Here is a 12466-nt window from a genome sequence, read left to right as displayed (position 1 = left end):
TTCACCGACGGACATTTCACTGAATGGACTTATGGCCGAATTGACCATACGTCCAAACATTAAAAAAAAAAACAAGCAAAATTAAAAAGGCCATAAAATAACAAACCCAACCTGATTATCCGTTCGGTCTATTGTCCGTTCGGCAAAATGGCTGTAGGCGCAATGTTCGTTCGACTGTCTTCGGCCAACTATTCGTCGGTCATGTGTACGGCCACGGTTCCGAGGCACAGCACTGCACAGCACACAACAGGTTGGCGGAAACAGACTCCATACACATCTTTACAAACAGGTTAGGAGTGAGCCTAGTCAAGGCCAGCTGAGAGGCGGGACCAGGAGCTAGGCACGGGCCCATGTAACTACAAATATGTAGGTAGGGAGCATGTACAAGAACCTTGTATACTCCAACGCCAGAAGTGATGCATTTAATAAAATATAATCCAGCTTATACGGCTCATCCACTGAATAAAATCAACGTTAACTAAACTCTGCAGTAATTAAATGGCTCTACTGCAGTAGAGCCATTTAATTCCCTAGAGGCATACTTAACGCAGGTAATATACACACGCTATCATTTTATCTTTAATATAAGCATGTACTCCGTAATGGAAAAAAAAACAGTGACAATAGGAAATATAATCCGAGCCTGGTTGATCACACACTGATCCACCGGGAAGTCTGGTTGTGGACCGGGCCGCTAGGGCGTTGATCCCCGGAATACCCTCCAAAGAGATCAGATTTTATTTCCTATTTTCGCTGTGGTATATCTACATGGAACAACTTAAACCCTTGAATATGACACCCAGCAATCATATCTCGACTCTTTAAATTATACCATGTTTCAGTAATGATTTCAAAGTTCCCAGCACAGGCTATCAAACGTAATTCATTAATTTTATTTCTGGCACTTCGACTATTAGCATAAAATACATTAATATGTTTTTTCTTCACCTTTTTTCCTGTTCACCTTTGCTTTTACATAATTTCTGTTATCATTACCCAGTGTTACTCGAAGACTGTTATTATTAAGATTCGTAATATCAAAGCCTAAGTCAATATTTCCACACTCATTGTTTTCCATTTCTAAACCCATACCTCTAACTAATCCTAGTTTAAAAAGTCCGAACACCCTCAATTGAACTAACGAGAAAACCCACACCTACCCTGGATAAGTGAACCCCATCCCTGGCACACATGTCATTTCTACCATGGAAGTGGTCCCAGTTGTCAATGAATAGTATTTCATTATTTTCAGTGCTTGTCCAGCTAATAATTAATACCAATTGCTCTGGACAACCATTCATTTTCAACACCCCTTCTTGGCAAAATGCCACATATAACAGGGTGCCCCCCCCCTATTCCTAATTATGTCTATTGCTGTCCTATACCTTTTAACTAAATCCTCATTTCTACGCTTGCCTACATCATCGCCTCCAGCACTGAGGCAAATAATAGGGCTGATCCCATTACCGTTCACGAAGCTGTCACGCCAGCTAACGATATCCTCCATTCCAGCCCCCAGGAAAGCAAACCCTCTGTCTCCTACTCCTATCCTTTAAGCAGAAGGCCCTATCCATGTACCTAATCTGACTGTCCCCAACAAGCACAATGTTCTTACCTTCTTGGTTGTTCTTCGTCGTGACGTTCCCAGTAATGGCCTCAAATTCGTCGGGTAGCACGGGGAATGGGTTCGAAGTTTCCACAGTAGCCTCCTGGTTCTTCGTCGTTTCTATCTCTCCAGCCATCCTCTTGATCCTTAGCTTCGTTCCACGATGTCCGGCAACTGTCGAGGTTCCTTCCTCGACTTGAGGATTCACAACATTAGGATTACTACGAATCCTCTTTTCCTCCATCAATCGCCATATCTCAAGCTTAGCCACCCTAAGCTTCTCCTTAACTCAAAATCTACTATAACAACATCATAAACAAACTTAAGACACATGTGCACCAACTGGGTATCTAATCCATTATCTTCTCGGTACTGATTACCAGTAATATACATAAACAAACTTCAACATATCACAAGGCCTGTGGAAACTAACTACCCTTGCCCTAAAGCGACTTGTTCGTACACCAGACTGAGGTAACTTGTCATGCCATTGTATAGGCACCACCTCTCTCTCCTAAAAATATTCGTAGACTTGCGAGAAAATATATGTCATTCTCCAGTAGCTTGATCAAGCCATTACGAGTGGATGAAACTCCTGTAGTGGGAAAACATAGACACAATCAAGATTTCATATATTCATATATCCTTTTAAACCACGGTACGGGTGGGGCTAGAACCCATGGCATGAGTCATAAAACTCCAGGCCATGTCCTTTTCCTTGACATGCCTTTTCTTTACTCCGACGACTAAGTCTCTCTCACCTTGTAGTAATTAATTACCCCACTCTCAGGTACACAGACCTTCAATACAGAGTAAGCCTTTAATTTATGCGCTAAGCTCATGACTGAAGTTCATCACGTCTACAAAAAATTAATATCTGTTTTCTAGTCTTGATGAAAGCTCAATCTTGAACGAAGCTTTGTCTAAAAAAAGGTCTGTTGCGCACTGCATAAATCTTTAAAGCTACTTGTCTGCTAGTTCCTCCAGTCACTACCAACCCTACCTAGTGATTTCATATTTGTTTGCTAGTTCCTCCAGTTACTGCCATACCTTCCCATCAGTGTTGGTGTGTAGATTGTGGTGGTGGTGGTAGTGCTGGCGGTGGCTTGTTGGTGGGTAGAGGTTAGAAATGGTGGCTTGCCATCCTGTATAAGTTTGTAGTGGTGGCCTGCCAACCTGTAGAGGGTTATGTTGGTGGCTTACCGGCCTGTAGAGGGATGTGGTAGTTTGCCAACCTGTAGAGGGTTGTAGTGGTGGCTAGCCTTGTAGAAGGCAGTGATGGCTTGCCGACCTGTAGAAGGCAGTGGTGGCTTACCGGCCTGTACAAGGTAGTGGTGGCTTACCGGCCTGTACAAGGTAGTGGTGGCTTACCGGCCTGTACAAGGTAGTGGTGGCTTGCCGACCTGTAGAAGGTAGTGGTGGCTTGCCGACCTGTAGAAGGTAGTGGTGGCTTGCCGACCTGTAAAAGGTAGTGGTGGCTTACAGGCCTGTAGAAGGCAGTGGTGGCTTGCCGACCTGTAGAAGGTAGTGGTGGCTTGCCGACCTGTAGAAGGTAGTGGTGGCTTGCCGACCTGTAAAAGGTAGTGATGGCTTACAGGCCTGTAGAAGGCAGTGGTGGCTTGCCGACCTGTAGAAGGTAGTGGTGGCTTGCCGACCTGTAAAAGGTAGTGGTGGCTTACAGGCCTGTAGAAGGCAGTGGTGGCTTGCCGACCTGTAGAAGGCAGTGGTGGCTTAGCGGCCTGTAGAAGGTAGTGGTGGCTTAGCGGCCTGCAGAAGGTAGTGGTGGCTTAGCGGCCTGTAGAAGGTAGTAATGGTGACTTACAGACATGTAGAAGGCAATAGGTGGCGGGTTACCGACCTGCAGAAAGTACTGGTGGTGGCTTACCGACTTGTAGATAACAGTGGTGGCTTACCGACCGACCTGTAGAAAGTAGTAATGACGGCTTGCCGACCTGCAGTGTCAGTATTTTTCACGAGAAACGCCTGTGTCAGCAGAGAGCACAAACAGTGATGCCAAATGACTTTCATAAACACAATTGGTTACATCCGTAGTGAGAGATTACACTATTCTGTGAGGTACATGGTGTGGGAACACTCACAGTGTGTGGCTATACTATTCTGTGAGGTACATGGTGTGGGAACACTCAGTGTGTGGCTGCACTATTCTGTGAGGTAAGTAAGTTTATTCAGGTATACACAAATACAGTTACATAGAATCATCATACATAGCAGCATATGTGTAGAGAACCTAGGATAACCCAAAAAAGTCAGACAGAGTGACTTATTTCCATTGGGGTACATGGTGTGGGAACACTCACAGTGTGCTGCTACACAATTCTGTGAGGTACATGGTGTGGGAACACTCAGTGTGTGGCTATACTATTCTGTGAGGTACATGGTGTGGGAACACTCACATCTGAGGATGAGGATCAGCAGCAACAGCAGTAGAAGCAAAAGCAGCAGCAGTAGGAGCAGCAGCAATAGGAGCAAAAGCAGCAGCAACAAAAGCGGCAGCAGTAGGAGAAAAGCAGCAGCAGCAGCAGGAGGGCGGAGGATGAAGAGCAGGAGGATGAAGGTTGGTTATTACAATGACAACACACAATAGAACATAATAAAGGGTCGTCACTGCAGTAGGTCTACTGGTCCATACAAGGGAGGTCCAGCACACACCCATCCTCACCCACTCACTGTGTACATGTATTCCGGTATGAAGGACACACAGTGTCCTGCGGACACGTATTCCTGTATGCAGGACACACACACAGTTGCTTTCACCCACCAAAATGACCATGGAACTATTGCTGAAGACCTGTGAAGAATATCTGATTTTATTTAACCTAACTTTTATTCGTATTATGTCTGACCGACTGTCCTCTCGGCTGGTAATCAAGGTAGAGAAATCGATTTGAATTTCCAAGGGGATATCACATATATAAAAAACAATCTGTACTTTGTAGTCTCTAGATCAAATTCGAAGATAGATTTACGAATATAATAATGGTATGCAATACCGGCATGTATAAAAGAAGGCACGTGTGCAGTCGAATACAAAGTAGTCAGTGTCCTCTGTGTTAAACTGAAGAAGCCTTCTGCATAGACGAAACTTTTCAGAATAAAGATACCTAACTGTTGCACATGTCTTATATATAGATTTACGAGCAACCAGAAATAAAATTTTAAATTAATTTTATCTTGAGTACATCTCTTTTTGCAGTCAATGCTATTTCTAGACTTTTGACAGAGTGACAAAATATGCTTTTATTGATTTCAGTCTTCGAGGCAAATGTACGTTTGCAAATACTCTAATATCCTTAACTCACACCTGATAATTATTACCACCTTAATTTTTCTGCAACCAACATGTTAATTATTTAGTTAGAACCATCTGTACGGTCTTCATTCTCACATCCAATAGATATAAATTATAAAGTATCAACCATACCAGATGAGAGAGACTAAGTCTTCTTACGACATTTACTGAGGTGCATACGTAACGCTACTGTGATAAAGCAATCACCACCAGGATTCAGGAACACGTCATAACAATGAACAAACAGTAACAAGTCACTGAGCACAGAATATGTTGTAGCTGATTCACAAACAATTCGTGTGGAATACATAGATATCTTCCTGACTTTTTTATATAGTTTTAAACAGTTTTCTCACGTTTGCTGTTTTATTGCATTTTTCAACGACTTATGGCAAGTACATTGTTAGGTTATGTGGCAGCAATTAATCTGGCGAGAGTGATTTGTCACCAGAATTTTGATATGCAGTTCAATAAATGTTCCAAAAAGATTTCAAGTTATTCTCGCCTGTTGTGAATTACATTAATTCATCTCTTTATTTGCTTTATTATCGTTGGCAGACAATATTAGAATTAATACAGTGGTCTTCCAGGACAAATTTCCATTTCTTCACTATGAACAAATGAAATAAAAACTCAGACCACTCGACAGGAATGACAATGTCAGAAGATCTTACATCCATAGATTAGTGTTACTATTACCGTCGAAACGACTTAAGGGGTGGGTAGACTGCATAATTAGAAACTTTAAAACAAGAAACGCAACGCCAATGATGATACTTTAAATCAGTAGTCCTCTACACTAGAATACTGATGTAAAATAACATCCACTTTCAAGGCAAAAGAAATCGCAGATCTGGAGATGACTCAGAGAACCTTCACTTCTCGTATAAATTCAGTCACGCACATAAATTACTGTGAATTCACTTGAAAGTTAACCTGCAACGTAGGCGAGAAAGACGTATCATAATTTACACCTGGAAAATTCTGCTGGGATTGTTCCCAACTCTATACACCAGCATCATTCCCTATGAAAATAAGGGTCTCGGAAGACGATGCAAAATAACACTAAGAAGAAAGTGTGCAATGAGTGCACCAAGAGAACTCAATAAGTGTAAAGTGGCCAAGACTTCAGTCATAAGGAGAATTACCAACACACTCCTTCCTATTTTCAAGGGGAAATCTGATAAATTTCTCAAGTTAATTCCTGTTCAGCTCAGCCTATGCTGGAATGCGTGCGGCCAGCAATAACAGTTTATTTGAGCAAGCTATCAAGCAGAAAGCCTAGTCCGGGACCGGATCGCTAGGACTACAAACAATCTACATACAATGAGTAACATGGGAAAGCCTTCAGAGCCGGGCCGCTGAAGCCACCAATGTCAACACTCACATCACACTATTTCAGCCAAGTACTACAAAAAAATATTGAACTCCGAGAACAATGCGCATTTTCGCACTCAAAATACGTATATCTTACCCAACCCATCCAAACACAAAGGTCATCATTTGCAGCAAGGTCTAGATAAGAAAAATTATTAACCACCATGACATATTAAAGCTACGACACCCTACAATGACGCCCATACAATGGCACCCATACAATAACACCCATACATAATATTACAACATGCATCCTTACGTCACGCATACAAAGGCAGGTGAGGAGGAATCCGGCAATTTCTATCGGGTTTAAGCTAGCCCCAGTAATCATCTGCCAGCTAGTTACACACTGACAAACAGTACATGGGATAGCAGACCGCCCTTGTACTGTACTTGCTAGAATTTAGTCTCGCATCACTTAGATCACTCGAGTATATCACCTGAGTTCACCCAGCCACCCTTACTCCTCTCCTATTTGATTATTTTATCTGTTACACAGGTTAAGGTTTTCAGACGTCATCACGCCTGCGGCCGGGCTCAGACCAGGCCTCCTAAATTGTAAAGGAACAGGAATAAACACTACTTCAAACGCTTCAAATTGAAGTCTGTAAGGTTTATCTTCCATCTCCAGGCTGAAATACCGCAGTTTACTAACAGCTCCCTTCAAAGCAGGGAACATTGGTGAGCTAGTAAATGAATACTGTATACACTCACTGGAATCACCTAAAATTCCTTCAACTGTATTCCGTGAAACGTAGGCGAGAAAGATATATCATAGTATACTCCTGGAAAGTCCTGGAGGGACCGGTTTCAAACCTGCACACCGAAATCACTCCATGTGAAAGCAAGACTTGGCAGAATGTGCAAAGCACCCCCTAACTAAAAAGAAGGGACACGATGACTACACTACGAGAGAACTAGTTCAGTGTCAAGAGTCCCCCGACTCTTCAACGCACTCCCTCCGAGCATAAGAGAAATTAAATTACCAACAAACCTCTGGCTGAAGAATCTTCAAGAGGGAACTGGACAATTTCCTTAAATCAGTGTCTGACCAACCGGGCTGTGGGTCGTATGTTAGACTGTGTGCAGCCAGCAAACCTGTAGCTTGACAGTAAGGTACCTGAAGTCGGTTTCGGGGCCATAGTCCCTGCATCTCGTTCCCAGATCAGGCATTCCGGATGCTGGCCTCATCGAAGAGGCTCTTACTGCTGGCCACACGCAAATCAACGTATGCACCACAGCCTGGCTGATCAGGAACTGATTTGAGGAATTTTGAAAGTTTCTTCTTGAAGACCAGAGATCTGTTAGTAATTTCCTTTGCGCATGATGATGTTGAAAACTACTGGCCCTTTACACTTAGAGTTTTTTCTTAGTGTACTTGAGGCTCCATTGCTTTTCACCGGAATTATTTTGTACCGTCTGACCAGGGCGAAACGTCTGGGCACTAGCACCTGCTATTCCTGTTCACCTATCAGTAGATACCTAAGAGTTAGTAGATTGTTTTGGGTCACATCCTCGGGAGGAGCTATGCAAAGACCCCAACCGAAATAAGGCACACTGTCTGGGTTTCTTGGGTTACTCTGGGCTATTAAACCACTTGGATTAATAATCTGGAACAAGTCATCATGGTTTTCTACGACCTAGATAGAGGTATGTCTGAACGGCCCAAGATGAAGACGATTGGTATTCACGAAAACAATATTCACCTTCTTAATTCATCTGACGGCGTCCCTACCAGTTGAGGTTTGTAAGGTTAAGGAAGGGTTGTGACACCAGTGTCCCACATACAAGCACCAGCCCTCTACCACACAGCTGGCCCAGCCCTCTACCACACAGCTGGTACCAGCCCTCTACCACACAGCTGGCACCAGCCCTCTACCACACAGCTGTCACCAGCCCTCTACCATACAGCTGGCACCAGCCCTCTACCACACAGCTGGCACCAGCCCTCTACCACACAGCTGGCACAAGCCCTCTACCACACAGCTGGCACAAGCTCTCTACCACACAGCTGGCACCAGTCCTCTACCACACAGCTGCCACCAGCCCTCTACCACACAGCTGGCACCAACTCTCCGATATACAGCTGGCACCAGCCCTCCGCCAAACAGCTGGTACCAGCCCTCTACCACACAGTTGGCACCAGCCCTCCGCCACACAGCTGGCACCAGCCCTCTACCACACAGCTCGCACCAGCCCTCTACCACACAGCTGGCACCAGCCCTCTACCACACAGTTGGCACCAGCCCTCCGCCATACAGTTGGCACCAGCCCTCCGCCACACAGCTCGCACCAGCCCTCTACCACACAGCTGGCACCAGCCCTCTACCACACAGCTGGCACCAGCCCTCCGCCACACAGCTGGCACCAGCCCTCTACCACACAGCTGCGACCAGCCCTCCGCCATACAGTTGGCACCAGCCCTCCGCCATACAGCTCGCACCAGCCCTCTACCACACAGCTGGCACCAACCCTCTACTACACAGCTGGCACCAGCCCTCCGCCACGCAGCTGGCACCAGCCCTATACCACACAGCTGGCACCTGCCCTCCGCCATACAGTTGGCACCATCCCTCCGCCACACAGCTGGCACCAGCCCTCCGCCACACAGCTTACACCAGCCCTCCGCCACACAGCTTACACCAGCTCCCCATTTACCACTGATATACTTTTGAGATTCGAACATTTTTCTTTTTCCAGAGTCCGGCCCTGGTCCAGGCTTGTCTGGTGCTTGTCTGGTTAATCAGGCTGCTGCTGCTGGTAGACCACTGGTCTACATATCCATCACAGCCTGGTTGATCTGGCATCTGGAGATACTTGTCCTGTTTCGTCTTTAAGACTTCTACACTTTATATCAGAAACACTGCTGGGACTTCTGGCAAGATACTAAATAGTTTGCCACAACGGATGTTGATACAACATTTCCTTATTGTACCCACGGCGCCCCTGCTTTTCACTGGGTTTATTTTACATTTCATCTCATTTTTCTCCAGTATGCTATGACTGTGCAGATTTGGGATTAGACCCTCTTACCGAGGCATACCAGTGCATGCCTTAATATGAACAGACTCAGCATACCTCATGTAACCACATCCAGGCAGTATGATATGCACACAAGACACATCACAATCGACGTTACAAAGAGTGTTAATATGTATATCACAAGTTAACATCCCCTTCCCCCGGGGCACCAACCACAGACCAACTCGTGATCCAGCCACAAATGAAGCACAACGGGTCCGTACCTCGAAACACAGGAAAAAAATAAAAAAATAAAAATATGGGGAGAAGAGAATTAAGGGGCACGTCAGTCCCCCTCTCTTCCAACATGTTATTTTCCACTATAATCTACCTTGACCATAATTACTATCGCACTTTCTTTGTCTACTTTCGTAAGGTGAAGTCCAGGATCTTTCATTAATTCATTATATAACTTAACAAATCTTTGAAGACAATTGTGTTGCAGAGGTCTAAGCTCAGACCTCTGCAACACAACGGTGTTGTCCTTGGAGGACAACACAATTGTCCTCAAAGATTTGTTAAGTTATACCATGAATTAAGGAAAGATTCTAGACTTCACCTTACGAAACAGACAAAGCAAATACGATAGTAATTATGGACAAGGTAGATTATGGGGGAAAAATATACATGATATTAGGATACACGGAAACTCACGCGCCTCTTAAAGTAAAAGGATTGTGCAGGACTATCCTTCAGTATTATAGGCATGAGAGCAGACATTCATGACTAGGAGCCCACATCACCACCGCGGCCGCCACAACTGACTTTCAATACTTTCCTTCAATCCTGCTTAGTGTACAATCACCAACGTTGAAGAATGAGAGAGACACTTGTGCAATATTTAGGAATCTTTACTACGGAAACGTTTCGCCAGCCAGTGGCTTCTTCTGTACTGGACTGAAGAAATCACTGGCTGGTGAAAAGTTCTCGTAATAAAGATTCCTTAGTATTGCACAAGTCTCTCATTCTTCAACTTGACGACGGTTTTCTAAACATTTACATCGCAATCACCAAAGTTACTTCAGTCAAAAGAAGCAAATCCTAGTGTAACAATTAGTTTAAACGGTGAAAACTTACGTTATTATAGTAATAATTGGCGAGAGTGAACAGCCAACAGAGGGAGTCGTACAGTTGTTACTCCTGGATCTGAGATCCACCTCAGGCAGAACTTCTACCATATGATTCAACATCCTTCACATGGCGCTGCACCCACCAAAACACTGTAATTAGAAGGAATATTGTGAGATAACCAAAGATTAATTTTTTTAATTTCCCTAAAGACGGGGAATAGAAAAATATCTCAAGAAAAAAAAAAAAAAAAAAACGAAAAATTAAAAAATCTTCCTTATTTCTTTAAGAAACGTGCAAATAGCTGAGGTCTTCGTCAAGCAAGTACTCAGGAAGTGAGCGAGCTCTTCAAGGCCCTAAACCACGAGCACTAACCTTTTTAAACCCCACCGCTGATGAGAGGCCGAGGACCAGGAGGCTGGAATGTACCACTTGGACGAACAGCTCTCTTTAGAAAACCAGAATGACTAGAGTAATCTCAGAACCTGTCTCCCACAGAGCGCACACAGAATAACGTCAGCAGTGTACGGCAGACTGAACTAACGGTGTTAGACGACAATCAAAATTCCTTATAGCACTACTGCAGGTATGTAAGAACGCTACTTTAGTACGGAGCTCCTATGTTGATCCTCACCTAGCAAAATCGTAGTATCTTAGAAGACAGATTCGTCACCAGGCTGGTACTAAAGTCAGGAACAATAGGTAAGAGAGAACAAACTTCACCTCATCTTTCTGGAGTGGCATGATCACTGGACTATAGATTACTCACTGAATGAAGGAGAGTTTAAAGCCATGCCAAATCAGCCCTAAAACTAGCAAGCCAGTGTTATGATTGGCTTACCATGGTGGGTTTGAGCCCCATGTCATTCAGCGAGTTGTTTATACTCGCGTCATTACGACTTGGCGAGTGCTAGGGCAATTGTTCAGCATGAGGGGAGAGATTAGGGCGAAGGTACAATAATTGAAGCTGCACACACAAGTCACACAACCTTTTTTCATTTAGTTTTTGAATAGTAAAGATGACGAAAACACTGACTCAGGACAAGATAAATTAATTTATTTATACTTTATTCCCGGGATCATCGGTCCCCGCGGCCCGCTCTTTAGAGGCAGGGCCAAGAGCTAGAGTTTACTACTAGTGAGATGCAGGGCCAAGAGCTGGAGTTTACTACTAGTGAGATGCAGGACCAAGAGCTAGAGTTTACTAGTGAGATACAGGGCCAAGAGCTGGAGTTTACTACTAGTGAGATGCAGGACCAAGAGTTGGAGTTTACTAGTGAGATGCAGGACCAAGAGCTTAAGTTTACTACTAGTGAGATGCAGGACCAAGAGCTGGAGTTTACTACTAGTGAGATGCAGGACCAAGAGCTGGAGTTTACTACTAGTGGGATGCAGGACCAAGAGCTGGAGTTTACTACTAGTGAAATGCAGGACCAAGAGCTGGAGTTTACTACTAGTGAGATGCTGGACCAAGAGCTTAAGTTTACTAGTGAGATGCAGGACCAAGAGCTGGAGTTTACTACTAGTGAGATGCTGGACCAAGAGCTTAAGTTTACTAGTGAGATGCAGGACCAAGAGCTGGAGTTTACTACTAGTGAGATGCAGGTCCAAGAGCTGGAGTTTACTACTAGTGAGATGCAGGTCCAAGAGCTGGAGTTTACTACTAGTGAGATGATGGACCAAGAGCTTAAGTTTACTAATGAGATGCAGGACCAAGAGCTGGAGTTTACTACTAGTGAGATGCAGGACCAAGAGCTGGAGTTTACTACTAGTGAGATGCAGGACCAAGAGCTGGAGTTTACTACTAGTGAGATGCAGGACCAAGAGCTGGAGTTTACTACTAGTGAGATGCAGGTCCAAGAGCTGGAGTTTACTACTAGTGAGATGGAGGGCCAAGAGATGGAGTTTACGACTACTGAGAGGAAAGGCCAAAAGTTGGAACTTACAACTACGAGCTCAAGATGCGGGGCCACGAGCTGCAACGCAACTCACAAACAAGGTTAGATACACACCTATAGTTTCCACCCTGTGTGATGTAATATGAGCCAGCTTGTGTTCCCACAACCTATCAGAGAGAGGCAGCA

General features: G+C 44.4%; 1 protein-coding gene across 6 annotated transcripts in view; it reads right to left on the bottom strand.

The window, feature by feature from the left end:
- Positions 1-12466, bottom strand: part of LOC128693328 (uncharacterized) — a 354225-nt gene that overhangs the window by 152988 nt on the left and 188771 nt on the right. For 4 of the 6 annotated variants that reach the window (XM_070089438.1, XM_070089439.1, XM_070089443.1 and 1 more), the window contains one exon: positions 10392-10534. The exons of the other annotated variants lie outside the window; for them this stretch is intronic. The gene's annotated coding sequence lies outside the window, so the exon portion shown is untranslated. The remainder of the gene's footprint in view (positions 1-10391; positions 10535-12466) is intronic. 6 annotated transcript variants of the gene reach the window in all.

The sequence above is a fragment of the Cherax quadricarinatus genome, chromosome 28, assembly GCF_038502225.1.
Source record: "Cherax quadricarinatus isolate ZL_2023a chromosome 28, ASM3850222v1, whole genome shotgun sequence".
NCBI classification, from domain to species: Eukaryota; Metazoa; Arthropoda; class Malacostraca; order Decapoda; family Parastacidae; genus Cherax; species Cherax quadricarinatus.
Note: the sequence above shows the minus strand (reverse complement) of the source record. Positions and strands in the feature narration are given on the sequence as shown.